The 24,163-nt window shown below is 37.5% G+C and overlaps 1 long non-coding RNA gene across 1 annotated transcript; it reads left to right on the top strand.

The window, feature by feature from the left end:
• The first annotated feature begins 225 nt into the window (after window positions 1-225).
• Window positions 226-8,423, top strand: LOC139704710 (uncharacterized). Its single transcript, XR_011706646.1, has 3 exons — window positions 226-498; window positions 5,907-6,030; window positions 6,565-8,423. It is a non-coding gene; the product is annotated as an uncharacterized lncRNA (long non-coding RNA).
• Window positions 8,424-24,163: the final 15,740 nt, after the last annotated feature.

The following is a 24,163-nucleotide window of genomic DNA, read 5'->3' as shown; positions in this document are numbered from 1 at the left end:
ATTTATGACCTATTGATAATTCCCAGCCAGCAGCAGAAAACTCAGTGAGTATTACATTAGCATTGCCTCCTAGGAGAGCAACTACTAAACAAAGACTATTATTAACCAGAAAGAACACCTACTAAGGATGGCCCGTCATACCAAATATAAACTTCATTACTGCAAAGATTGACCCCTCTGGATATCATGGGTGTTTTATTTTTTGCACTAGAATTTATTGTCTTAATATGTACCTTTGTTTAGACATGAGGTCTGTGCTTCATGAACCATTTGGGAAGGTTCTCAAAGACTACCACACACCTTCTTCAAAGCAATGGAGCATCCTATTTAGCCACTGAAGTTGTTGGAGTGCAATAGGGCAGGAGAAAAACATTAAAAGCCAGCCTTCATCTACTGGTTTAGAGCCACTGGACTGTGCTGAATGTGGTTTGGACCAGCAAGATCCTCCCCTCAAAAAAGACCCTGAGATGCCCTTGGAAGCTGTTAACCCAAACACAGGTACTCACACCTTGACCTCCTGCAACCTCCTGTCATTCTTGATAAGCTAATCCTTTGGCACCATCTACAAGATGTAACATTATTTAGGGCATTGAGTGTTCTTTGAAATTTTCCCACAGTTCATGGGTTGCTTTTGGTCTTCATTAAACAGTAATGGAAGAAAATTTGTATGTTGGATGTTTTGCTGCTTAAAGTAGCTCCAAATACTGCCTTATTTTTGGATAGAAAAAATCTTTTCTAAGGCAAGATTCATGAATGTAAAAATATAAGGTGACATTTACAAAAATGTACCATTGTATACTCTGCCTTACAGGACATTGAATATTTTAATACTAGAGTGCATGATCAAACATCTGAACTGTTAAAACTTACAAGCTGCAAATTGGCATTGATCTAGCATCTATTATGTGACAAGCACAGTGCTAAGAACTTTCATAGATATTTCATTTTATATTCCTAAAGTAGGCAAAATAATGGCTTCCCAAAGTTGTCCATGTTCTAATTGCCAAAACTTATGGATATGCTACTTAGATGGGAAGGAACTTTGCAGATATTATTAAGTTAATAATCTTGACATTGAAAGATTATTCTGGATTATCTTCCATTTATCCAAATCATTATAAGAGGGAGGTAAAAAGATCAGAGTTGGAAAAGAAGACATAACCATGGAAGCAGAAGTCAGTGTGTTAGGGACCACAAATCAAGTCAAGATGGCGCCTGGCAGTTTGCCAGGAGGAGTGGTTTGTGAGGCAACGCCACAGAGCCATTAAGATGGTGGGGATTCCTTATTGGCTGACTGCTGTATCTAGATGATGCTAATTGAGTCCAGCTGTATGTAATCAGTTAGGTATATATACCTCTGCTGTTCCGCAATAAAGCGGTTCCCGCTACCTTGGGTTCCGGCTACCTTGAGTTCCTGCTCAGTTCCCGCTGAGCCCCCCCCCCCCCCCAATAAAGTAGTTCCCGCTTCAACCTTCAAGTTGCTTGTCACCTCCCGGTTATTTTGCCCAGCCGGACTGCGGCATCAGTGTGATAAGGCCATGAGCTAATAACTAGAAAGAGCAAGAAAATTAAATTCTCCTCTAGAGATTCTGGAACTAATGAAGTTCTGCCCACCCATTTTGGACTTCTGACCTGCATAACTGTAGATAATAAATTCGTGTTGTTTTATATCATTAAGTTTGTAGTAATTTGGTACAGTAGCAGTTGTATACTGTCTTGGTCCATTTGAACTGCTATGATAAAATACCATAGACTGGGTGGGTTATAAACAGCCCATATTTCTTTCTGGAAGTTCTGGAGGCTGTGAAGCCCAAGATCAAGGTGCCAGTGCTGCTGTTTGATGAGAGCCCACTTCCCAGATTTTAGAACTTAACAGTCTTTGAACTATCACTTCACATGGCAGAAAGGGAAGGGAGCTCCCTGGGGTCCCTTTTACAAGGGAATTAATTCCATTCATGAGGACTCTGCTATCATTATCTAAACACATCCTAATGACCCCATCTCTCAACACTATCACATTAAGGGTTAAAATTTCATTGTATGAATTTGGGAGGGGAAGAGCATAACCATTCTGTCTCTAGTGGATACTATGCAACTCCCAATAATTTTGTAAAACAAAGCTCTCATCTCCATTTACAGATGGGGAAACTGATATTTGGAAGAATTGCAGGGGTTTATTTCACCCTGCTTCTTTTCACAATGTATAATAAGGTAGAGTTGTTTTTGAGTGTACCTGCATTCTCTCCTGAAGCATACTGGGTTCTCCTCAAAAACTGAAAAAGCTTCAAAATGCACAAGTTAGCTAACTCGCTAATCAGAAACCCACCTTTTGTCTTCAGTCATTGGGTTAGATGACTTTATATTGAACTTCACTGAGTTTTTTATCTTCTAAAAATTTGACAGGTTTGTAAAGTTTAATTCAGTATTTCTGAAACTGAAGCTTTTTGCCTTGCTCCTTCTTTTTGTACACATTTTCTTTTGTCTCATCATGTTAATCTAGACTTTGAAATTATTTATACCAAGAGGAAACTAGCAGTCTGTAATAGAGAGGGGCTTGATGTGTTTCTAGTTTTATAAAATAACAACTTCATAGGGTTCTAGAAGAAGATGTCATATTCTAGTGTCAGCTTTCAAACCCACATAAATGGAGAGCAGAATTTTGGGTAGTTGATGGTCATTTTCCATGTCCCTAGTACCATGAAGTACACTGAATTCTGTAGTAGGTCTAGATAAAAATGTGTGACTCACGGGATTTAAAAGGATTTTTGGAGTTTTTAAAGCGTTTTATTTTATAGTAGATAATGTGTTGATTACCATCAACCCTATCTTGAGGGATTACCCGTCCCCTTTCTGTACAGTGCAAGTGAGGACAAACTCAACATCTCCATATGACCTATACTTAGCCAATCAGAGTACTCTACCCCTGACCACAGTGATTGCTTCGGGATCAGGGATGGGTATGTGACCCAAGACAGTCGAAGACTCCTTCTTGGGACTTCCCTGCCAGAGAAGAAAATATGTTTTATTTCTCTTTGGCAAGCTATAGGAACAAAGTAAGCCTGTGGTTCATGTAGCTTGTGACCATTTTTCCAGAACATTGAGGGGCAATCACATGCTGCAAGAAGAATTGTAGGTAAGAGTTGAGTGTGAGGAGTTATAAAGGAACAGAGAAATAGAAAGCAAGGAAGTCCTAATTTACTCAGCCATGTCTTATGCTTATGCGCTGCCCCTGGACTCTTTCAGCACATAAGCTAAAATATCCTTTTCAAACTTAGGTTTGTTTGATATGGATTTGTGATTAAAATGGAATAAGATTTTAATTTAATTGTTTGAAAAGGTGGTATCATAACTCAAGAAAAACATATATAGCAAAGACCTCTCCAGATTGTCCTCCCCTACACAGTTCCTACCCCAGAGGTCATTATTAAATCTTTTTATGAAATTTAAAAATTTTTCTTCATGCATAGACAAGCAAATATAAAAATATGCTTCTATTTTAACATAAAAGTTAACATATTAAACATATTGTTCTTAGTTTTTTTTAACAATAATGTATCTTTAGCAGTTTTCTTCCTTCCTCTTATTAAAAAAAAGTGTATGTATTTTTAGTTGTTGATAAGCTTTATTTTATTCATTTATTTATATGAGATGCTGAGAATCAAACCCAGTGCCTCACACATGCTGGGCAAGCGCTCTACCACTGAGCCACAACCCCAGCCCCCCTTCCTTTTTAAAGCTGAGAAATGGCATGAAAATAGTGTTGCTCCATGGCCAAGAGCACATAGAATTTTTAAATCTCCTTTCTTCAATCTTAATAAGCTTAATATTTCCCAGAGATAAATGTCAACCTCAAAAACTACTTTTGCCATAACAATTATGAATGACCCTGTGCAATCTTGAAATAGGAACCAGGATAAATAGGACACTATGGCATGGGTTATAAAATGGACATTGCAACTCAGTTTGGTTCACAAATATGTTTTCCTTGGCCTGAATAGTGTTTATCATTTTTGAACTACTTGTCAATGTTTAAAATTATTTAAAAGGCTTCATGTTAATATTGTAATATTTCATTTTAATATCATTGAATAATTTCACCTTAAAAGCGTATTTCTAGTTTCTCTTGATAATGTATATTGCTCATTTCCACAAGTTACTAATAGGTTAAAGTTCATTAGTAAGAACACTGTAAATAGAGCATTCACCTTCAAGTTACCCATAGTTCCTTCATGTTTTCTGTGGTATCCCCAACCCTAAGGAAAAAGGCCTTTTGCCATATATTATATTTCATGTTCTATTTTGCCATATGTTATATCTCATGCTCTATTTGCCATATATCTCATTTATACCTATGTGGTTCCTATGGGTACACATTTGCTTGTGTGACCTTCAGATGATTGTTATTGAATCCTTCAGGACTTTAAGGCCTCTTCAAAGAAGAGTTATTTTCCCAAGACTATATGAAAGGTGCTCAGCAAAAAGAAATAGTTTCTCTTTTTTTCTATCTACTTAATTAATTTTCTTTGATCTAATAGTGAAAGAAAAGAAGAAAAATCTTACTGCATATATACTTAGACCACTTACCAGAAGTTTGCCTTATTCATTCCAACTGGCACAATGGTTCCAGCAATCAGCATCCTTTCATCTCTCAATCATAGGAATGATTGAGCATCTTGATTACTCAGTTCTTGCTAGGGCCAACTTTATTTAGGATTAAAGCTGAGACTTCACAATGATTCCATTGCATGACTCAAGAGAACATCGTGTCTCAGTTTTTCTATTGAATTTCCATCTAACAATGGCAAGTAAAACATATAACTTTCTTCATACATATATACACACAAACAATAAGAAAGGGTTTTTTGAAAAAAAGAGCCATAAAATATTAAGACAAAGAAAATGAGAAGGGAGGTGATAGCAACAACCTGTTGACAGGTGTAAGCAGGACAGCTGGCACCTCACCTGGTAAAGAGGTCAAAAATCCTGAGGTAAGGGGGAGGGGATAGAATGATTCTAGGGATTGAATCCTAAAGGCTTGGGGATTGATGGTCCTAGTATTTATGATATGAAGACAATTTTGAAAACAGGAAAAATGGTAGAAAGCTTGTTGAAGGTGTAATGGGACTTCCATCACTTCTCCTTCCTGTGGCAAACTGGTGCCTGATTCTTATGGAGAGGTAATAAGAGGACATCTAGACTGGAGTAGGGATAGATTGTGGCGGGGAGGGGGTCTAGAAACAGTTAATGATGTGGACATTATCTTGAAATGAAGATTAAACTAAATATGCTCACTTATTAAATATTGAAGCCACTGCCAACATCTCTTCCTCTACTTTGCTCCCCTAAAGTAGATGATGAGATCTACATCCCCCTACCAAAGTGATAGTTTCATCTTTGAAAATCAGACCAGCCAAGAGAAAAGATCTAGAAACACTAATAAGGGATGGGAATTTCCATAAACAGACCAGCTCAATCATTCTACCCCCATAGTCATCAAGCCTCCCATTCGAAGCGTAGAATTTTCCCTGAATTTTTTGTGATACACTCTTTGTTAGGGTCTGTAAACAAGTCAGATGGCACCTGGCATTTTGCCAGAGGGAGTGGTTTGTGAAGTAACGCCAGTGTGGAGATTCCTTATTGGTTGACTGCTGTATCTAGTTTATGTTAATTAGATAAGCTGTGTGGAATGTATAAATACCCCTCCTGTCCTACAATAAATGGCTCCCACTCCTGCTGTATCAATCTACACAAGTTGTTCCTCATCCCCACCCCCCACCCCCGGCTATTTTGCTGCAGCTGGACTGCGGCAACTCTTTTTTTTTTCTTGTGTGTTAATGGGGATTGAACCCAGGGGTGCTCTACCACTGAGCTACATCCTCAGCACTTTTTTTTTTCTTTTGAGACAGGATCTCACTAAGTTGTCCAGGTTGGCCATAAACGTGTGATGCTCCTGCTTCAACCCCTGGGCTGCTGGGATCACAGATATGGGCCACTGTATCCAGCAATCCACTCTTAATTATTACAAACCAGGTAAGAATCCCTAGATATCTAAAGGAGAAGATCCAACATACACATGACAACAAAACAAAACTACAGAAAGAACAAATAAGTTGCAGCTTAGAGGAGACAAAAGACTAGAGGGAGATGAAAATATAGAAAAAAAAAGTTATTAACAAAATGTTTCGAGAAATAAGTTTCCTGAAATGGGAGATTCTAATAAAAATGAGCCTCTCAGAAAAATATAAAAAATAAAGAATTATTGCAAATTAAAAGCATGAGGATTGAAAAATAGAAATTCAGTAAGTGGATTAGCAGATAAATTGACAAACTATCTTAAATTATATCAAAGGAGAAATAGAAATATAAGCATAGTTATTTAAAAATTAGAGGAGAAACACAGAAGAACCAAATACTATGTCAGGGAAAGTGGAGGAGTGGAAGTGAACAACAAAACCATTTATGAGAATTTCCCACAACAAAATGAAGAATTTAAAGGACTTAGGATGTGTCCAGTACAATAAATAAAAATAGACTTATACAAGTTTCATAATTATGACATTTCAGAACACAGAAGACAATGCGAAGATCTATAAAGCTTTCAAAGGGAGAAAACAGATTTGATATAAACAATTAAGATTCAGAACTGAATTAGACTGGCTGGTCACAGTGGCCCACATCTGTAACCCCAGCAACTTGGGAGGCTGAGGCAGGAGGGTTGCAAGTTCAAGACCTACATCAGCAACTTATGGAGACCATATGGAAAAACAGAATTAAAAATGGACTGGCCATGCAGCTCTGTAGTAAAACACCCCTTGGTTTCATCAGACTTGTTAAAAAAGAGAACAAGAAGCTGGAAGAAAGTGGAGTGATGCCTACCAACTTCTGAGGAAGGTCATTTGCATTTTGGAATTCTAGACCCAAAATATCACTTAATGAGACATTTAGAGATTCAAGTTTCCCAAACCTTATTTATGTATAGTTTTTCATTAAACTAATGGAGAAGGTTCTTCATTGTTTCCCCCCAACCCCCCAGAAAGGGAGGGGAAGCCAATTAGGAAAAACAGAATCCAGTGGACCAGGGATTCTACACAGTGGAGAGGCAAAGGGAGTCCCAGAACAGTGGTTCTTAAAAGATACCACTCCAGGTTATGTTAAAACCACAGTGCCAGCTCATATGGTCAGGCATGTCTGTTACATTAACCATTAGCTACATACAAAACATGAACTTCTTCCAACCCAATTGACATCATGATTACTAATATCCAGAAAGGTGAATGTGTGGGTGGAGGAGGGGAGCAGTTCCTACACATCATTCATGCTTCTCCTCTTTCCCCACCCACAACTTCTTCCCCAAACTATTAAGACCAGTGGAATAGAAATGAATCTTAAGTACCCTTTCTTAAAAAAAATAACTTTTAATATTAGAATAGTTTTAAACTTAATGAAAAGCTGTAAAAGTTAAGTCCCTTATGCCCATCACCACTTCTCCTGGTTCATTTGTCACAATTAGGAAGCCAATATGGGTACATGACTGTTAACTAAATTCCTCGGTTTATTCTGTTTCACAGTTTTTCCCAGTACAAGGACTGTATTCCAGAATATCACATTGCATTTAGTCATGAAGTCTCCTTAACCTCCTCCACTCATGACAATTTCTCAAGTTCTCCTTATTTTCCATGAATTGAGTTGTTCTAGGGAGTGCTGCTCAGGTATTTCATAAAATGTTCTTCAGTTGTGGGTTTGTCTGAAGCTTCTCACCATGGTTCAGCTAGGGATAGGGTATTTGGGAGTAAGACATACCATCAACATGACATTTTACCGATTTTATTAATGCTGCCCATAGATAGTATTGGCCACGTTTCTCTACCATAGTTATTTACTTCCCCTTTCTACACTCTGCTTATCAGAAGTCAGTCGTTAAGCACAGCTCACCCTTGAGGGATGGAGAGCAAAGCTCTACCACCTTTAAGAGTGGTGGTGAGTATCTACATAAATTATTTGGAATTCTTCCATATGGAAGATTTAATTCTTATCCCTATTAATTTATTTATTTAATCATGAACTTATGAATGTTGATTTATACTTTGGGATATAATTTAATACCGCCTTATTTATTTTGTTACTCAAATTGTCCAGGTTTATCCACTGGCAGCTTTTAGGTTAGTTCCTATGACCCCTTTTCATGCCTCATTTGCCTGTGTGTGTGTGTGTGTGTGTGTGTTTAGCACTTCCTCACGCTCAGCACTACCAGAAGCTCTAGACACAGCTGTGTATTCCCAGCCTCATACCTGAAATCTGCCATCTTTCCGAGGAGCCTCTTTCCTTTTATGGAGAATACCATGTGCCCTTTCTTTACTGGCATGAATATTCTTCTCCTTCTCCTTTTTTTTAATTTTTAAGGACTCTACCCACCCCATCCCACCCCTAGCCCATCAAGTTAAGAGCTATTTGGATTATCAAGAAAATACATTGATAATTTGCCTCATAATTAGCATTCAGAAGTTAATGTTTTGTATATAGCTAATTGATTCAGAAGTTTTCATTAAATATTTGGAGTGTCTTTTTATTTAAGAAAGCCAAAATTTTGTGATACTTATTAACATGAAAAAAAGAGATAGCTAGTTATGTAATTACCTTAATTACACTTCCTTGAAGTTGCCCAGTGCCCAAAATTTTTTCTAACCGTAACAGAGAATATGTTTCTGAGGGTGTTTTGATCTGACACCCCAAAAGGCACTTTAGCTTTCTGCAAGACAGACACCATATTAGTTGTCCCATATCCTAGAAAAACATTACTAGCAATTGGAACCCTTAAAAATATTAACTGATGTCTTACTGTCCATTTGAAGAATGCTAAACAGGTTTTACAAGAATTAGATTCCATGATACTAAGTATCTTAAAAGTAGGAGCCACCCCAACATATAGGATAATTAATATTATTAGTCCTTGCAGTTTTATTAGGAATATATACAGATTTTACAGATCCTATACCTTGAGTCATTTAGCATAACTATCTTTTTTTTAATCTTAAAACAATGTTTTGCTCTACACATAAAATGAATAACCAATACTAGATCTTTAAAATTAATTAAGAATGGTTGAGATAAATTAACCTGAAATCTATGCTATATAAATGTGAATTCAAAGTTAATTATATTTGCTTCCAAAAGGCTACATTTGCACTTAAAGGCAGAGGGCTCAACTCAACGGTTCTGTGTCAAATGGTACCAGATGGTTATTAGACTTACTGAGACTTCAACATTTTAGTGAGAGGGGAAACAATAAAATATTCTTTTGTTTAAATTAAGTTTACAATCCAAAGGATTTGTTCCTTTGGGCCTCAAAGTTCTACTTTTCAACATGAGAGAGTCTTGAACATAATATCTTTGCTTCAAAGCCTTTTGCTTTCAAATCTAACTTTTACTTTGAAACTAACTGAAAAGAAACTAAGTGTGTCAGAACCATACCTAATCCCCTAGGAGTCAGCATTGCATCAAGTTTATTAAAATTAAACACTTCTCTTTTTTTTCTCTCATCCTCAAATAGGCACCTGGTAATAAAAGGCAAATGAGCTGGGTTAGGATAAAACAAGCAATGTTTTTTCTTCACTAGTTCATTTGGAAAAGTCGCTTTGCTAATTGAGAAAAATTTAATGAATTTTACTTGTATTAAAATAAGGGTAATTGCTTCACGGCAACAATGTACTCATTTGAGAAAGTCATTACATTTATGTATTGTGTTTTCATGTAAATACTTTTGCCAAAATGTATTAGCAAGGAATATAATATTATGGTTCATGGTTCATGTAGTATCTGAAAAGAATAATTGTATAAGTAATCAGTGAAAACAAAGCAAATGTTCCTCTTGGGTTTGTACAATAAAAATGGAATTAAAATTATTCAGGCTCAAAAATGCAAATATAATGCATCTCCACCAGCTGAAAAATAAAATTTTCTAGGCAAGACTTGTATATTCTTAAGTATACAAGTTTGATTCCAGAATACAAACAATTCACATCATGCATTTTTTAAGTAATCAAATATTTAATTGTTTTTAAAACAATAAAATCATCAATTATTTTACTAAACAAGCTCACTGATATTCAGAACACATTCTGGGGAAAATTCATGCAGTGAAGCAGCAGCAGCAACCAAAATCGCACTTTCATGTATTAAACAGTAACAGATTAAATTCACAGTAAACTTAAGAGCAAATAACCAATATCAATTTAAACAGATTAAATCTTGGAAAAGGGCAAAGTTTAGAAATGATCTGAAGCGATAACCAAATTCTGAGAACAATAGGCTGTTGTATTAGACAACAGCACCCCCTACTGGAAGCTTGAGGCTGCTTGGACTGGCATTCTTGGAGGCTGCAGAAAAACATGTAGTGGGCAGGGAATCTGTGATGATGGGGAGACATCCACCATGGGATTAAGGGCATCATCAGTTCCAGAATTTTTTTTTTTTCCTATTGTGTAATCACAAACTTAAGGTTCTAGAATATTTATTATTCTTCATCGATAAGCAAACAAGAAATTGATTCAGATGTTTTCATTTAAATAATTGGAGTATCTTTTTTATTTAAGAAAGCTAAAATTTTGTGATACTATGTGATGTGAAAAAAAGAGATAGCTGGTTATTTAATTACCTTAATTACACTGCCTTGGAATTGCCCAGTGCCCAAAATTGTTTCTGACCATAACAGAGAATATGTTTCTGAGGGTGTTTTGATCTGACACCCAACAGGCATACATTATGGCTGTACTTACACATTTATGTGCAAATATTATACTCAAACACAGAGACATACATATAAACACACACACCACATGTACACACAACAATGACATTCGATCTATGATTCAAAGCAAAACCCAGTAACCTAGAAGTCTCAGTAAGATGTCCCCTTGTTCATGTTTTAGGTTTTTTTTTTTTTCTTTTTTTTTCTGTTATTCTTTGGGTAAGTAAACATCCTTAGCAATCACAGACAGGAAGAAACATGAAAACCTCAAAGGGTGATGAAAGGCAATATTTGACTAACAGCCGTCTATAAAATATTCTCTTATAAACATTAATGCAATTCAAATAAATCAAATGTCTAATAAACTTGTCTTTGTCTGATCTTATAGGAAACCCCAGTCAAACTAACTTGCTAAATATATGTAAATGCCATAAGCAATAAGTACAGTGATCACAAAAACTAAAGGAAAAAATCAGGAGGGATGATTTTAATAGATATGGCAGATACATAGAGAATTTGGGGGGGAGGAATAGAAGTAAGCATGAAAATCAGGTAAGTTTTAAAATTAAATCCAGGTTTCTATGAAAAAAAAAAGATGAAAATGGCTCTCACCTTTGCATCTTACTTCATGAACACCCACCCCATCACCTCCAGCACCAAATGCTTTAGTTTTATGACTTACATGTGAATATTTTTGGTTTTTTTGTTTTTTCAAACCCACAAGGAAGGAACATTGCCTGAGCAAGTGCATCCCATTTCAGAAGCCAAGTTCCCCTCACAGCCTGGGGAGGGGAGAAGTTCAGCTTCTCCTTCCTTGGCATTTCTGAAGTATGTGGAGGCAAAGGGAAGCCAAATTGGAGGCACTCTGTTAATGTTAATTCCCCAGCCCTGAAATACCCAGGGAAGACAATTCAGACAGGGGTTAAATATACACTTGGAGCTATCTGCAGGTGGGAGTGTTCCCTTCCTAAGGCTAGAAGCACACAAAAATGCTTTCCTTAAAAACAAGATCAAAAGTATTTACATTTTCAGGTGCTTGAAAGAGTGGATAAAGCACCAAATCAGAACATAGGAACCCAAAGATGCATCCCAGCTGCCCCAATAGTGTGCTCCTGGGTGTCATTTAACATGTTCATGCCTGAGTTTCTTCATCTGTAAAAATGAAGTCATTTGACTGTTGTGTGTTTCGTTTGTTAGTTTAGTTGGTTTTTGTTTTTTTTTTTTTCCCAGATTAACCTTTGACGGCAAAGAAATTTTGATGAGGATTTAATATTTAGACAAGACATGATCTAACAGTGCTTCAAAGAATAATCATTACACATGAAGGAAATGGGTTCCAAAAATCAAGAACTATAGTGAGTGACGTATCTTCCCTGAATGCACTCATTCATTTATTTATCCTTCAGTTGGTGTTGATTAGGACCTAGTGTATGTTAGAGTCAAAACAGGCAATGGAATTCAAATTTGAGTAAGACTCAAATATCTTCCCTCAAAGAACTTGCAGCTTAGTGAGGAAGTGAGACAAATGATCTGTAATCACAAGACAGGGTGGCAAGTCCTCTGCTAGCATAGTTCTCGGTGCTGTGGGAGTGCACATGTCTAGGGAGGTTAATGTGAAAGCTGTCATCAAAGGATACTTGGAGAAGGCTATACTCAAGTCCCATTTTCAGGCATAAACAGGAAGAAAAAAAAAGGAATTTTAGGCAAAAGGAGCAGCCTTTGAATTCAATCTGGAACATGGAAAGAATGGAAGGATTCTGGCAGCAGCAACTTGAGGGCAGTGGTGCATCCAGGGAAGTGGTGGCAGGAAGAGCAGGAATGGAACCTTGAAGTGAAAGGGAAAAGTTTCTTCTATCCAGGGGGCTGTGTGGGAGGTAGAGATTGGACAGAATAGACTGGAGCTTTTTAAGACAAGAGACAAGAAGACAAGTGAAGAGCCTGTGGTAAAAATCTGTACCAAGACCAAAATACATTGGAAATTGAGAGGAGGGAAGAAATTTGCAAATGTTGATAAAGTATAACAGGATTCAGTGATTGTGTTTAGGCTGAGGCAGAGGGGGATGCGGAGGACCACTTACTTCCACACTCCAGTTTAGGTGGCCAGTGCACTGACAGCAATGGAGATCAGGTTGGGTGGGGGAAGATGAAGAACTCCATCTGGGCCAGAGATTAATGAGTTATTCAGATGGAGATGTCTGCAGGGTTTCTGAAGGACAAAGGAGAATGTAGCATTGAGAATATGAATTTGGGAGTATTGGGGTACAGAAAAAAACAATACTTCAACATCTGCCTTAAAACTTAGAGTACCTGAGGAGAAGCAAGTGAAGCAGGAGGTATCCTCTGGAGGTCCCACAGACTGCATCTACCAAAGAGGAACATAGTTTCTTCCAGTTGTCTTACTGAAATGTCATTGTCCAAGGAAGATGAAACTTACATTACAGAGGAAGAGACTAAAAATCAAACACTACATCTAGAGCCCAAAGGAATTTTGCCCCAGGCCACTATCTGTTTGGGGGGGTCCACTTATTGCCTACTAAAATTCATTTATTCCCCTGCCCAAACTGTCTTCATCCCCCATTTTCCTCTGCCCCAAGAAGATGGTGGTTAAGCCTCCATCTTCTGGCCCTTCTCTGAATTTCATATTTGTGTGGCTCCCATGCACTTAGGCATTGTTATGGTTTACACATGAGATGTCCCCCCAAAAAACTCATGTGTAAAACATTGCAAGAAAGTTGACAGGTGAAATGATTGGGTTACGAGAGCCTTAAACCACTCAGTACAACCCTGATAGGGACCACTTGGGTGGTAACAGCAGGTAGGATGGATGTGGTTGGAGGAGGTGGGTCATTGAGGATTTGCCATTGGGGTTGATATTTTGTGAGTGGTGAGGGGAGTTCTCTGTCTGCCTCCTTGTTGTCATGTCCTGAGCTGCTTTCCTCTGTCATGCCCTTCTACCTTAGTGTTCTGCCTGGCCCAGGGCCCAGAGCAATGAAGTCAGTTATCTATGAACTGAGACCTCCAAAGCTGTGAGCTTCAAATGAACTTTTCCTCCTCTAAAGTTGTTCTTGTTGGGTCTTTTGGTGATAGCAGTATAAAAGGTAACTAAGACAGGCATGTTAATAAATGTGTATGCCTATTCTGTTAGTCTGCCTACTGTCTGTCAGTTTGTGCTGGCAGACTCAATCACTGAGCCTTCAGAAGGAAAGCTTACCCTCAAGAGAGTCAGATTCTCACACTTCAGTCCCCAGTGAGGCTATCCTTCTTCTCTCTACCACCTGTTTCCCCAAGTATTGAAAAATCCTGTGGAGGAATTCTGATTGGTTTGGATGATACATCAACCCCTGTGGCCAAGAGGATACATAGACTCTTCTAGAACCATTTACTTCAAAGGATTATTTCCCAAAAGTTAAAAGAGTGCTTATGAAGAAGAACTCATACACATGACCACATCCTAAAAATTTCTAATGCTAGAACTCCTTTACTGTTCTTGAAAAAATTTAGCTCTCTAGTCACAGCCATCTCTCCTCTTACAACCGACTCTACCACTCCCACTCTCATACTCACACTTAACTTAATCTTTTGCTTCACCCAGGATTCCATACTACAATCTATCCATTTTTTTCGGTATACCAGCCTCCTCCCAGCTTTGCTTCCTTCCCTGTCCAAACTGGACCGAATAAGTAACATTACCTGGTCTAGTTTGGGGACCACCTAGGATCACAAGAAATTCACAGAAGGAACTGACCAGCCTGAGGATGGGGCCATGACCATCCTAACTGGTCTTAGACTCAGACTCAAACGTTCATGTGCTCCCTGACTTATCTTCCCAGGAGACCCTTGATCACATGATTCTCAGCTGACTACCACATAATTACTTCTGCATAGTCCCAAACCAAATGTGTTTTAAAGTGGCTCCAAGTTGAGTTTCTGAGCCAAGTCCTCTCCCCTTAAGAAATCCAGAAAATGCCAGTGAACTCACTATAGCTTAAAATTGCAGTTCTAATGGTTTAGAGAAATCTCAGTCCTGGGGCTTGATGAGTTACTCCATTTATTTTTTCAGTAAATACTTGAGAAATATTTGTTAAGCAAATGATATTTTCAAGTTATGCCTGAAACCTTTAACATTTTATTCTATAAACTTTTAACAAAACAGACTGAAACCTTTTAAAGCTATCTGCGGAAATGTTCAATCCAACAGAGACCATTGAAGTACTACATAGTGTTAAAGAGAAACAAGCTGGCCTCGTTACCCCAAGAGTTAAAGTAGTGACATCAACAAATGATGAACCACAACAGACATCTGAGGAAATAAGTCTAGAATTTGCCTATACATATGTGACTTAAACCTCTACAATCAGGACCTCCCACAATTGTGTTTAGAAAGGGAAAAACGTATGTAGTTAATTATATGGTACCAAGACTAGATAGACTATATGAACTATCTAGGAAAGACAGCAGCCTATCTGGTTGACATATACATTTAAATCCTGATTCTGTTTGTTGATAACCTGATTTTCTTTTTGGTAGTTTTTGTTGAACAATAAAAAGAAGATATATTTGTTTAATAGATAGAAATGCACCATCTTCCTGGCAGTTATATTTCTTAATGCCACAATTAATAAATTTGTATAAATTCAGCCATCTCTGTGGGGTTTAGTTATATGAGTTGGCATTTCTATATCTTGACTAAGAAGTTAGATGTATGTTCCTTATACTCTAATATTTTTCCTATGAAAGTCACGGAAAAGTAAGTGCCTCCTTCTGAACCCCTTTGGCAGGCTTGCCATCCCTTTCAGTGATATACCTCAATGTGACCCTGCTGGGTAACTTCTGTAATATTTGAACAGCTACCCCAATGGATAAGTGAGCAAATAATTATCGACAATGCCACACTTATGTGTGGTTGTTAATGATCAAGATAATTCCTATTTATTGGGTAACTACAGTATATCAGGGGTAGCTAGGTATTTTACAGAAGTGCAACACAAAGTATGTTTACAGGATCATGAATCTTTTTTTAGCATCTGCTTTGTTCTTTTATGGATTTAAAATTTTTTCTACAGTGAACATGTGCTTTGTAATTGTAAAGTTTTTATTCATTTTTTAAATGCAAAAAAACAAGCTCAAAATTCATTGCTAAATCTTTGGAATCTTCTTTAAGATTTTATTTCAATAAAATGTGGGAATTTTTATGGAGATGATACAGAATTTAGATGAAGTACAATTAGACTGTCCTTTTGATTTACCAAAGACTTAATTTGCCATTCTATGTGCACATATTTGGTCCTTCATTCAAAACAGACTCATAAAGCACTATCAGCCCAATTTTGCTTCATTACCATAGCAACATAATAGTGACAAAGGCACATAGCTCCTTCCCTCCTTCTCCCACACATGCCTGCTACCGTTTTACTTGTCATTTATCGCCATCTTCCTGCATCCATTTTTTTTTCATCCTTTAGAAAGGATGTTTTCCTCTTCTCCCGAAAGCTGCTTTCCTCTTCCCCCCAAAATTTCATATGTAGCAAAACAAAGCTACGTATGTGAATAACCAAAACACCCTAAATTCTATATATCAATTTATTTTTTTTCTGTTTTATACTCTTTAGGATTCTTCCTAGTTGATCATAGGTAAGGAACAGTTATAGTTTTCCTGGTAAACTTATCAATTCAACAACTTTTGAATCCAAAAAATTTCAATATTCCCAGGTTGAATTAATTTCATTAATCCAAATGAGGTAGGAGAGAATTCATCCTAGGGGAGCCACTAACAGTTACTGGGTTTTTGAGAGAGGAGGAGGCTTTGTCTCACTCCCCTTTCCTCATCTTCTCAATGTGTACAGAATATATCCATTATTGATTTCAGCAGTTGTGGAGATGTGGGATTATAATAAGAGCAGCACAGATCAACATTTCAAATTCACTTGATGAAATCAAGGACCTGGACACTGCTATACTCCATTCAAAGGAGTACAGGTGAGCTTTCCCAACAAATCTGCTCTGGAACCCTCCTTTTGCTATACCCTTTCTTTCTTCCTAAGAATTCTGATTTCACTTAGGCATCTGCCTTACTGGGAAGCCAAGACTTTCAGGAGAAGATAGTCCAACTCCAGAAGGTGAGTCTGGATGGATGGAAGTTACTATGGCAACACCCTTTATTTACTAGGGTTGGTCTGGGCATGGCTGGTAATACTCTTCTGGCCAATAAGAAATAAGAAGAAGTCTGCTATTGGCTTCTGGGAAAGGTTGTTGAGGAGTACAAGAATGGGCCCCCCCCCCAACTAGGCATGCTTCACTTACTTATTACACGGCAGTATAAAGTTTAGCCAGGCACATAGAATCCAGAATAAATAACACATTTCTCAGCATCCTTTGTAGCCCATTGTTCTGGCCAATGGAATAAAAGCAGACACAGAGAGTGGCATCTCCTGGGAATGTTCCTCTATGTATGTTCTGACAAGGGCTCTTTGTCTACTCCTTATCCTTTCTTTATTCTGCCTTGTGGCATATGGGTATGATAGCTGGAGGTAGAACAAACAACTCTTTGGACCACAGATAACCTCAGGAATGGAGACCATGCATGGCAGAACAGAAAAGAAGCCACACTTGAGTCACTACTATTTTAGGTTTTCTGTCATTTATAATTAAACCTAATACTAAGTAATACAAAGAGAAAGAGGACATATTTTCAGTCTCTAGATGTTGCTCCATCAAGGAGTCAGTCTGGAACTACTGCAGCCTTTGTGCAACCATGAGGACCAAGGCCAAGCCTAAGGATGGTAGGTGAGGGTGTGAAGTCAACCATCCCTGCAACTGTTTTTCTGTGTATTTTTTATTATGTGATAAAATATACTATGTTATTGCTAAAGCCACTGAATTGGTGATTTCTGTATCTTGTAGCTGAAAGTAGCTCTTACAGGATTTAATGGTTTCTAATCATTGTAAACCTCATGCACCTTCAAAAGAGATGGAGCTAATCAAAGATTTAGAAGATGCAGCATTAAACATGAAGGGTGTGTTACAAACCATTTAGAAATTAGAAGACAAAGGGGAAAAACATAAACCCACAATTCCACAATAGCCATGATGATCACTTTGGCCTTATGGTATTTTTTTAAATATCATACATAACTACATATATTTTTCCATATAGATAATCAATCACACTGTGAGTTTGACTTTTTCTCTCCCACTGAATATAAATAAAAATGCTGTAAAAAAAAAAAAAAAAAAAAAAGAAAGAAACAACTACCTGGTAATTTAAGAAAATAAATTTAAAAATAAGTTTGAAACAGAAATTTAAAACTCAAAGAGCAAGCACATTGGTGGCGGTGATTTTCGGTCAATTTTTTATTTTGGGCACTTTTGCATCTTTATCTTTGTGGTTTTACTGCAGGGTGGGCCAAATCAGGGAACTGTTCAGCAAATGTGAACAAGGAGAGCTTTCTGGCCAGAGGAGCAGAATGAGAAGCCACTGCCATTGAAAAGTGTGGGAGTAGTCCTGTTTTCCCTTTTTCCTCTCTTTCTCTCTGACATGAGGCGGATCATAGCTTGGCATTGGCATGGCAGTAAAAGAGGTTCCAGTAGGAAGAGGGTGGAGGGATCTGGAGTATAGTTCTCCTTCACTTGTTTTGCAATGCTGGGTGGGGGGTGGAACCCAGGCCTCCTGCATGCTAAGTGTATGCTCTACCACTGAGCATCACCCCCAACTCTCTTTCTAATTTTTCTATCATTGATTCACCCTGAGTGTGGGTCCAGATATTTGGTATAGGGGGCTTCTTTAGCACACAAGACTAAAACTTTAAAAGAACCCTATATTTCTGACCAGAAAAACCAGGAATAGAGGCGTTTGGGAGTGGGAGTGTGGGAAGATTGGAATCTGCGAGAGGAGAGATTTTGAGAATGAACATACTCAAATCTAAAAGTAAACTGATCCAAGTCCCAGGATCACCTCCAAGTTGTACAAGAAAGAATAAACAAACAAACAAAAATGTAATGAAGACTTAGAAAACTGAACCAACACTGGATATTCTGCTCAAAGAGGGAAGACAGAATTTATGGATTAAACCTTCACAGGCTTTTTCCTGCTGAAACAAACAACCACCGCAACAAAAAATCAACTTCTCCCAGAAGTAAGCAACTAATGCCAACCCTGAGATGAACCAGATGTTGGAATTATAAAATTAAAAGCAACTTTGTATAACAGGTCTCCATGGGGTAGATTTGAAGACTCTTGAAACAGATTGGGTAATTGAAGTTTTACACAGAGAAATAAAATATATTTTTAAAAACCCATTTAAAAAATGGAAATTTTAAAACTGAAAAACATAGTATCTGAAATAAAAAATTCCCTGGATGAACTCAGTAGCAGAATAGATAGGATAGAGGAAAGAGTCAATAAACTTGAAGATAAATCAATATAAATTATCCTGTGGGAATGAATGGATATATATATATATATATATATATATATATATATATATATATCTCCATATATATATATGTGTGTGTGTGTGTGTGTGTGTGTGTACATATACACACACATATATGTAATGGAATATTACTCAGTCATAAAGAAGAATGAAATTATGGCATTTGCCAGTAAGTGCATGGAACTGGAGACTATCACACTAAATGAAATAAGCCAATCCCCCCAAAAATCAAAGGCCAAATGTTCTCTCTGATATGTGGATGCTAACCCACAATAAGGGAGAGTATGGAGGGGAAAAAAATAGAAGTTCATTGGATTAGACAAAGGGGAATGAAGGGAACAGAGTGGGGACAGTAGAATGAATAGGACATAACTTTCCTTTGCTTATTTATGAACACATGACCTGTGTAACTCCACAATATGTACAAGGATGGGATCCTAATTGGAATGGGTTGTACTCCATGTATGTATAATATGTCAAAATACACTCCACTCACCTACAGTCATACCACCCTGAATGTGCCCAAACTTGTCTGATCCAATATACACCCTACTGTCATATTATATCTAAAGACAAAAAATAAAAAAACAATTGTTTTTTTGTTTTTAATTGTCCTGTGGAAAGAAAGAGAAGAAACAAAGCAGAACAGAGCTTCAGGGATCTGAGAGGCAACATCCAAACACATACACTCATGTTATTGGAGTCTCTAAAGAAGAGGAGGAAATGATGGGTGAGGAAAAATTATTTGAAAAGTTCCCAGATTTGGATAAAGACATACATTTACATACCCAAGAAGCTCAGTGAATACTAAACAGAATGAATTCAAAGAAATCATGTCTAGACATAATCAGATTGTTGAAAACCAAAAGGTAAAGATGGCTGGAGAGGCCACATGGGAAAGGGATTTCAATAGCTGAGTACCTGTGTCTACACACAGGGATGGTGTTCATGAGTGGATTTGTATTTTGGGTTTTGTACCTTTGCTGTTTATGTGGCTTTAAAAATAATCATTTTAGGGGCTGGGGATGTGGCTCAAGCGGTAGCGCGCTCGCCTGGCATGCGCAGGGAATTGGGTTCGATCCTCAGCACCACATAAAAATAAAGATGTTGTGTCCACCAAAAACTAAAAAATGAATATTAAAAAAATTCTCTCTCTTTATAAAAAAATAATAATCATTTTATCTATAATATGGCAATTCAGAAAATTCTGATGTTTAAATAATTCATGCTCCTTTATAATTCATTATTTGTAAGGCATTATTCTATTAAAAAGTACAAAACATTTTCTGAAAACACCAAGTATAATTTTTAGAAGTGTAGTCGTCTCAAATGATACCTGTCCAAACAAGTATTAAACTGCATACCCATGACACAGGCATGTACGTGCAGATATTTGAACTATTTATAAATATCAAATATAGCAAACTGAAGATTATCCAAGTTTTTGAAAAGATTATTTTCAACCTGATACAGTTTGAAAAGTTATGGCCTTGTGTCTAGCAGAAATGTCTCTCCTAATTTACTAGAATAGGCAGAAAACGTTCACAAACAAATAAAAATAAAGAATCCCAGGCAAGAATAAAAACTGAAAAAGAATAGACTCTGTTTAAAACCTTTACTTTTGTGTTCACGCTGACAAACTCTAACAAAGTACTTGAAATGTTTGTTGTGATCAAGAAATTGCGTGTACATGAAAAGCCAGGAAGGTAAATGGAGATGGCTTAGCTGCACTACAATAGGAAGAGGAAGCTTTGGATCCTGTGCAAAGAGGCGGCGTGCAGGGCAGAAGGGCAGGAAGCCCAAGGGAGGGTGCACTCAGGAACACTGAGTTGTCACCTCCGAGAAGCATCCATCTCCCTTATTACCCCACGGTGCTTTTCTGCCGCACATCAAACAACAGATGGACAGCCAGCTGTCAGAAAACGTTGTCAGCTCGCCTCCTCGATGGCAGTGTAGTGTGTAGAAGGTACCGTTTTAGAGACTTGTACTTTCATGTGAGAAGTGCTTGTAAGGCAGCAGGAGCTCAGGGCAGGGGTTGCGTGTTGCAAAAATGTCCAGAAACATCAAACGCTAGGCTCTCTGCAGAAAGGTAGGCTCCGGCTTTAGCTGCTGATTCTTTTGGCTCAAGCTGAGTTGAACAGTACACAAAGAATAGACAAAAGCCTGCACGCAACTGGCAGTCACCACGGGGGACGCCAAACCAATGCCGACTCACTCCGGACATTGTTCTCGCCCTGTGGAAGAGCAGCTGCACCTGCGGCCAGTTGAAGCTTGGCCATGTCTCCTCCTCCAGACTTCTGGAAAAGTCTCCACAGCAGGATGACAGGGCTCTGCCCATCGAAGGCCCCTGTTTCTGTACATGTTTGGTACTTATTCATATGAAGATTTGTATCCCTTGGTCTTCAATGATTTTAATCTTGAAAATTTTTTAAAATGAACCATGAAATGAAGCATGATACAACTGTCAAAAATAACTTCTCCTTCAATGACTCAGTCAAGGGCAATTTCCCTTTTCTGAGAGATTATGGAATTAGCCACATGCCTCTAATATTAGCTCCTATGTCCCCAACCCAATCCTTGGAAACCTCACACTAATCACTCTTTTCAATTATCCATTTTCTGTTTAATACTAATTCTCACAGATGACTTTCTTGAGTGTCTTCTGCCAGTTGTTATGGTCTACCAGCATTTTCAAAATAGTTACTTTTTTCTTCAAGAAGAAAATAAAAATAAAAAGCGTTTTCTTTCATTTGAAATGATGGGTGTCAAAAATAATAATATCTCTATGGCATTTAAGAACTGCCTGCCAGGGGCAGTAGTGCACGCCTGTAATCCCAGTGGCTCCGGAGGCTGAAGAAGTAGGAAGATCACAAGTTCAAAGCTAGCCTCAGCAATGTAGCAAGGCACTAAGCAACTCAGTCTCAGTGAGACCCTGTCTCTAAATAAAATACAAAGAAAGGCTGGGGATGTAGCTCAGTGGTTGAGTGCCCCTGATTTCAATCCCCAGTGACAACAACAACAATAAAAAAGGATCTGTCTGCCCTAGGGTTCATTTTTTCAATGAATATATCTTAAATATGTACAAAACATCCTATTATGCAACCTATTGTTCATTCCATTGTATAAAAAAGGAAATTTTAGGAATACCACCAAATAAAAATTTTTAACCACAATTACGTTGTCATTCATCAGTTTAGGAACAACATCAAGAAATCTGCATATTTCAGTTCTTTATGGGATGCAAAGTGGGGGAAAGAAAAATACTTCTTTCAACACAACAGTAGGGTAGGGTTGCTGACCAGTGTATGCAGCTTCAGTGGGATCCTGTGCATCTCTAAGACTCCCTGAGCAGGAGATGTCTAGGGGTGGCTAAAGGCCTGGGCACACTGAAGAAAAGACAGATCTGAAGATAACTGGTGTCTTGTTCTGGGTTTTCTTTCCTATTTAGAGTTATGTGGTTGAAAGATCCTTATTTTAGCCAAATTATCTATCCCCTTTCACACAAGGACATGCCTATTTTTGTGTTCACAAAACAGTCTCCTCAAAGGTTGACCTTCAAATATCCTTGAAGGTAGAAAGGCAAACAAATGTGCCATTGTTCCCCTAGATGACACAGGGCACCTCCCACGTGTTGGCTCTAATCTGCTAATACCCTGTGGCAGGTGGAAACAGTAAAAAGAATTCCCACAAGAACCATTTTCTCGGTTGAACAAGATGGAAATGGCACTGGATTAAGTTCAAATATCGTCTGTGACTGTAGCATATAAAGACATTAAAGAAGTTTATAATACTGTGACGACTACTCATACAACTATTACTATCTCTTAAAATCCATCCCTGTAGCCTTTCCCTACAACTTAAGAAAATACAGTGTGACAGGGTCAACAACATAGCTATTTCACAGTAGATTTAGTAATCCACATGTTTTAGTAATTCATTACAGAGTCCAATTTTTTAAAAATTAAGCAGGTAAAAATAACACTGTGATCATTTAACTCATAGTCAATCACATAATCCCCCAGGATGGGCCATCCACAAGGGAAACAAAAATCTCTGGAAGATACAAATCAATCACTTGCTGCAAGTAATTTCTATGAAAATCCACAACTGGATGATTACTACAGAAGATGATTTCAAGAATACAATAGTAGATAATCTGATTTTTTAGTATGACTAATCAACTAATCATATAAATAGAGAATGCACAAATCTAGAACAACAGAAGTCAGTACTGATGGGATTATAAATTTTTATGATTTGAATAGCCAGACAGGCCAAAAGATGTCTTAAACCAGTAATTTTGAAGTAACTGATACTGCTGTTTCCGTAAAAACATCACAAAAATAAATTGTCTTTGGCAGAGGGGCAAAGGAAAAGTTAAATAAAGAATCACTAAAATAAGACACTATCATCTTGGAAAGTCTCTGGTTTCATGTAAACTAATGAAAATAATTCATTTTAATGACATTGCAGAAGATAGTGTTTTCAGGATGTTTCTATGCTAGATGCAAATAACTATTTGCATAACTATTAACTATTTGCATCTAGCATAGAAATAATAAGTTATAGATAAGCTTATGTGCTTATGCATTTATAGCTATTCAACCAAAAAATAGTTGAACATAACCTTAAAAAAGAAATTCAACTATATAAAAATATAGAAATAAAGAGGAAGGAAAGAAAACACATTAATATTTTGTAAATTGTCATGGGGAAAAAAATTACAATTCTTACATTAATAGTCCATTGTGGTAAAAAATTACCATGCATTCAATGATGTAAAAGAAGACATGTATTTTCCATGATCAGGAATATGGCCATAGCTTTTTTGGGGGGGTTGGGAGGGGTACCAGGGTTTGAACTCAGGGGCACTCAACCACTGAGCCACATACCCAGCCCTATTTTGTATTTTATTTAGAAACAGGGTCTCATGGAGTTGCTTAGCGCCTTGCCATTGCTGAGGCTGGCTTTAAACACGAGATCCTCC

The sequence above is a fragment of the Marmota flaviventris genome, chromosome 2 (assembly GCF_047511675.1).
Source record: "Marmota flaviventris isolate mMarFla1 chromosome 2, mMarFla1.hap1, whole genome shotgun sequence".
NCBI classification, from domain to species: Eukaryota; Metazoa; Chordata; class Mammalia; order Rodentia; family Sciuridae; genus Marmota; species Marmota flaviventris.
The sequence above is the reverse complement of the archived record's forward strand: the minus strand, read 5'-3'. Positions and strand labels throughout refer to the sequence as shown.